Source organism: Sciurus carolinensis, chromosome 8 (genome assembly GCF_902686445.1).
Source record: "Sciurus carolinensis chromosome 8, mSciCar1.2, whole genome shotgun sequence".
Taxonomy (NCBI): domain Eukaryota; kingdom Metazoa; phylum Chordata; class Mammalia; order Rodentia; family Sciuridae; genus Sciurus; species Sciurus carolinensis.
The window spans coordinates 120564536-120570638 of NC_062220.1; the positions used below are offsets into that span (position 1 = coordinate 120564536).

Genomic DNA, 6103 nt, shown 5'->3' on the forward strand with positions numbered 1-6103 from the left:
ACTCCATATCCAGTACAGAAGTAACTCTCCACCTGTGTTCTGTTCTAATCTCGTCAAGATCCACATTTGCTTCATCAAGTTTTTTCTCCATCAGACATTTGACTTTACCCCTCCACTGTCTTCTTCCAAAGACCTATAAACAAGTTCAGCTCTTTCACTTAAAATAAAACAAAATCTCCCTCTTTCCTTGATTCCCTCTAGCTGCCATCCTCTGCTTCTCCCTTCTTATTGTATCACTCAAAACTCTTGGTTTTAAGCAAACCATACCTGAATCTGAATATACAAAGTAGGGAAAGGAATTTATTGGATTGAAACAGGAGGCAGATTAGCCCATCCCTTTGCTGGGATGTCTAGGACCTAACCAACTTCCTCCCTTATAAGTAAATAAGTGCCTAGGAAAACTGGAAATCCATATGTCACAAAGTGAAATTAAGCCTCTATCTCTCACCCTGCACAAAAATCAACTCAAAATGGATCAAAGACTTAGACACTAGAAGAGAGACCCTGCATCTAATAGAAGAAAAAGTAGACCCAAACCTTCATCATGTAGCTTAGGAACCGACTTCCTTAACAGGACTCCTAAAGCACAAGAAGTAAAATTAAGAATCAATAACTGGGATGGATTCAAACTAAAAGGCTTCTTCTTGGCAAAGGAAACAATCAATGAAGTGAAGAGACAACCTACAGGATGGGAAAAGATCTTTACTACACATATCTCAGATAAAAAAGAACCCAAAAAACAACACCAAAAATACAAATAACCCAATCAATAAATGGGCTAAGGAACTGAACAGACACTTCACAGAAGAAGAAGTACAATTGAACAACAAACGTATGAAAAAATGTTCATCATTTCTTGCAATTAGAGAAATGCAAATCAAAACTGCTCTAAGATTTCATCTCACTCTAGTCAGAATGGCAATTATCAAGAATACAAGCAATATTATTATTGCTGATGTGTTGGTGAGCATGTGGAGAAAAAGTTACACTCATACATTGTTTGTGGGACTAAAGATTGGTGTAATCACTTTGGAAAGCAGAACGAAGATTCCTCAGAAAACTTGGAATGGACCCACCATTTTGACCCAGCTATCCCACTCCTTGGTTTATACCCAAAGGACTTAAAATCAGCATACTACAATAACACAGCCACATCAATGTATATAGCAGCCCAAGTCACAAAATGGAACCAACCTAGATGCCCTTCAACAGATGAATGAATAAAGAAAATGTGGTACATATACATTATGGAATATTACTCAGTCTTAAAGAAGAATGAAATTATGCCATTTGTAGTTTCAGCTGGCATGCAAGCTGATCTCCCAAAGGCTGTGGTGTTCCTAGACCCTCCATGGGTCAGGGTACTGCTCCAGGAAGACAATGTGACTCTGAAGTGCCAGGGGGCCCACCCCTCTGGGCACAATTCTACAGGGTGGTTGCATAATGGAAACCTCTTCTCAAGTCAGGCCTCCAGCTACTTCATTGCATCTGCCAGAGTTGAGGACAGTGGAGAGTACAGGTGCCAGACAGGCCTCTCCATGCTCAGGGACCCTGTGCAACTAGATGTTCGCACTGGCTGCTCCAGGCCCTTGAGCGGGTGTTCCAGGAGGGGGAGACTATTCGGCTGAGACACCATAGCTGGAGGAACAAGGCTGTGAAAGGTCACGTATTTACAGGATGGCAAAGGCAAGAAGTATTTCCATCACAATTCCGAGTTCTACGTTCCAGAGGCCACATGCAATGACCAGTGGCTCCCCTTTCTGCCAGGGCCTTATTGGGTATAACAACAAGTTTTCAGAGACTGTGATCATCATCATTCAAGGTCCAGCATTTCCATCCACCTCCCCAGTCTTTCCACCTTGGCACCAAATTGCTTTCTGCCTGATGATGGGATTCTCATTTGCAGTGGACACAGGGTTATATTTTTCTGTGCAAAGAAATCTTCAAAGGTCAGTGGAAGACTGGACAGAACACAAATTTAGATGGAGCGGGGACCCTAAGAACAAATGACCCATGGGGTAATAAGAGCACTGGCACAGCTTCTATGAACCTGTGGATCAGCAACCTCATCATACCCATCAGGCATTTCTTTGAGCAACAGAAAAAATTACAACTAAGAGCCTGGGTTGAGGGTACCTCTCCCAACTCTCTGTTTTCTCTAGGTCTCTAGTAAAAGAAGAAGACCAAAAGCAATGTCCCAGTGAGTAGCTACTCTCTCAGGAATTGAGTGCAGGAGCTATACACTTTCTCTGGCTCAACCATTCCCTCAAACTCTGGATGGTGAACCTTTAAGTGTGTAAATGTATAAACTTTTTAATGTATTGTTCTGTTGTGGGGCGCAACTTAAGAACAGACCGATCACCACTGAGAAGTCCAAATTTGAGAGTCTTTATTAAGCTGGCCAGCTGACTGTCTCACACAATGCCCCCAAAAATGGCTATTGGGAGAACAGCCCCGACCACAGGGTTGTAGGGGTTCTTATACCAAAAATCACATCAATCATAAGTGTCTGTTGCTATGATTTGAAATTACACATTAACATCATGAGATCATTGACAGAGGGGGAAGTGGGTCAGAATGACCCTTACCTAGGTACAAACTAAAGAATGGTTGCTAACATCCACACAATCACTGTTCACATGGTACATTGTTTAGGAGCAATAGGAGTCAAAAGAGAGCAATTCTTTACTACATAGGAGTTGCCATTGTATATTATTAAACATGTCACACCAAGTAACTGATGATGGGCACAGAGGCGGGGTGTTCCCATGGAAGAAGCTTATTTCCTACATAACATAGAGTCTCAGAGCAAAATGGAGTCTGTTTAGTCATTTCCCTTAGAGTCTGGCCTGTAACATTCTCATGGAGTCAGATCTGTCAGTCCATCACAGTTCCTGAATAAATGAATAAGTAGATAAACCATTAACAGTTGAGAAAGGGCCACAGTGGTCTTGTTGCCTTCAGGGGAACTCCAAACTCCTTCCAAATGGAGGGTGGGAACTCCTGGGGACCTAGGCAAATAGACCTAATGAAGGGGATGAGAAAGAGCAGTGGAGCTCAGGACAGACCAGGGGAGGTGCCCACATCTGGACCCAGAGGTAAGACTGCCTAGAGCAGGAGCCATGTTGGAGTCTTCAGAAATAATAGCCGTGACATCTAGTTGAGTTCTCCAGAGGAGTCTCTGTCAGAATTGTAATGGTTTGTGAATATATAATAATGAACCCTTTCAAAGGCAATAGGCCTACGAAGGGGGTTGAAGACGGGGTGGGTTGGGGCAGGAAGGACAAATTGAAAAAGAAAGCATAGATCAAACTTGTGTTATGCTAACACAAGAGATAGTTTAGCTTCTGAGCTGAGAAAAGCACAGTCAAGAAAGAGTCAACCACAAGTTCACAGGAAGAAATAGTCAAAGGGTGAAGACACTTTTGATGACCAACTTGGTAAGAATTAGAGACAAGGGGCAGGGACTATAAAAAAAGCTTTTCTGTTTTGTGTTTCAGCATCTAATTCAGATATAACTTTGTTCACATCATTCATTAAACAAATGTTGGATAACCAAAAAAAAAAAAAGAGAGAGAGAGATAAAATACGATTGTGACCATCTGAGATAAGTTGAGCATACATATCAGCATAAGGGAGAACATTTCTTCCAGAAAAATTAGAATATAACCACTCTATTATATATAAGTTTTGATTATGAATGGCAACAACTGCAGTAAGACATAAGGCTTTTCTGTAAAGATTATTAGAGATAAAGGAACATTGAATGTTGGGAGTCTATCTATAAGAACTCTACATAACTTCTCATTAACATGCTGAAGAGCCGTAGCCAGTGAAGGAGTTAACTGTAAGAAACTGTTGAAATTAGGTTGTTTTTTTTTAACAGCTGAAAAGGGTGACAACATATCAGTAATTAAACAAATATGTGGTTGAGCCCAATTTAAATGTCCTAAAAATAGCTGTAAATGAACTAAGGAAAATTTGGAAGGAAGAGTCAATTTTGGAATATGAGGAATGGAATAATGTTGAATGGAATAATATCTTATGTCCTAAATAGTTAATAGGGAGTTGTCATTGAATTTTTTCTGTGGCCATGTGGATTACAATCTGTGGCCAGATTGTAATAGAATGTGTTGCAATTTTGTTAAAGTATCTTCTGTAAGTGATCGGTCCAGCAATCAAAATATCATCCATACAATGATAAACAAAAATATGTGGAAATAATTGTCAGAAAGGCTGAAGAACCTTATTCACAAAATGTTGACATAATGTAGGGCTATTTAACATACATGGAGGAAGAACTTTCCATTGGTATCTATCAGCAGGCTTATGATGATTGAAAACAGGAACTGTGAAGGCAAATTTTTCTCAATCATCAGGAAAGAGAGGAATAGAAAAAACCAATCTTTTAGGTCTATTACATATAAGAAAAAATCCTGAAGAATTCGATTAGGATTAGGCAATCCACATTGAAGTGGACCCATAGGTTGTATATATTTATTAATCTCTTAAATCATATAATAATCTCCATTTCCCTGATTTCTTCTTTATGATAAAAATGGATGTATTCCATGGACTGGTAGAAGGTTCAATACGTCCCAATTGTAACTGTTCTTGAATGAGGGCCTCTGCAACTGCCACCTTCTGTTTAGCGAGTGGCAATTGTCCTACTGAGACAGGAGTGGCGACCTTCCATTTTAATGGCAAGGCAATCAGATCCGCAGAGGTGCCCACAAAAAAAGATGATTCAATAGACATTTGTAACTTGTGTAAGATGTCTCTGTTCCCTATAGGAAAGGGAACTGCCATAATGTATGGTTGAATATGAGTACTAACTTGCTGTGGGTTGGAAGGGGTGGAGCATTGCAACCATAGAGAGTTTTAGACACCTGTTTATTATTGCCTCCTATGCCTCAAACCAGGGTGGGCCTTCGTAAGGGCCATGAACAAGGCCACATTGAGAGGGGGTATAACTGTAACATCAGCACCAGTGTCCAATAACCCTGTGATGGGCTACTTATTTAAACACAGTGTTAATTTTGGTCTATTTTCAGTAATAGGTAAACATGCTCCAGTGATAGTGGAATCAAATCCTGCATTCCCTCTTTTATTTAGGGGTTGTTGGGCAGTAATATAATAATAACAATTAATTGAGTTATGGAGGATCCTTTGGGGAGATTTAAAGGCATATGAGACCAAACTTGAATGTATGTTGCACCAATATAATCAGAATCAATTACTCCAGGAATTATAAATTTTCCTTCTTTAGCACTATGGGAGCAGGGCAAAATTAAGCCAAAGGTATATTTGGGGAGAGGTCCTGGAATTTTGGTAGCAATTTTTCAAATTTCCTCAGGGAAACTTACTTAGGCATCCTTAGTAGTAATCAAACCTATCCCTGTGCTCCCTCTAGTGGCAAGAAAGGATTTGTGGAAGGAGCTCCCGGTTGAATCGGAAACATTTGTGAAAGAGACATCTGCATCTACAGGTGAAAAGAGTGTCCCCTCTTTGGTCCTGTGTTGGGGGGCAACCCATAACTGGGCTTCCTGACATGTCTATTTTAGATCTGCATTGTATGAAATGCAACTCAATGAAATCCTTTATGATAGATTGGACATTTTTGATTGGGCCATTTTTGTGGGCCTTTTTTTTTTTTTTTTTTTTTTTTTAATCTTACAATCCTTTGAAGATGGCCAGATTTTTTACAATTGTAACAAAATTTATTGAGGGGTTTTAAAGCAGCAGTCAGTAAAACCACTTTATGAGTTCAGTTTCAACATTCTGACATGCCTTTATTAAATCAGAAAGTGTAGTATCCACTTTATGGTAAATAGATTTCATCCCTTCCTTACAATCTTGGTTGGCATTTTCTGAAGCCAATTATTTGGTCAGAATATTGGAAGTCTCCAAGTTCTCTACTTGTCTTTCATTAGTTTTTGTTAACTGATTATAATGAAAGGCTCCCCTGAGGCTCGTTGAATTGTAGCAAAGGACTTGGAAGGATCCCGAGTGTCTGGGATCCTCCTCCATGTTTACAACTAAGGTTCTAATCAGGGCAATGGCTACTGCTGGCAACTGAGCTTGTTGTTGTAGTGTCCCTCTT

At 39.9% G+C, this 6103-nt stretch overlaps 1 pseudogene; it reads left to right on the plus strand.

The window, feature by feature from the left end:
- Positions 1–1298: 1298 nt before the first annotated feature.
- On the plus strand, positions 1299–2010 carry LOC124991598 (low affinity immunoglobulin gamma Fc region receptor III-A-like; annotated as a pseudogene).
- The last annotated feature ends 4093 nt before the right edge of the window (positions 2011–6103 follow it).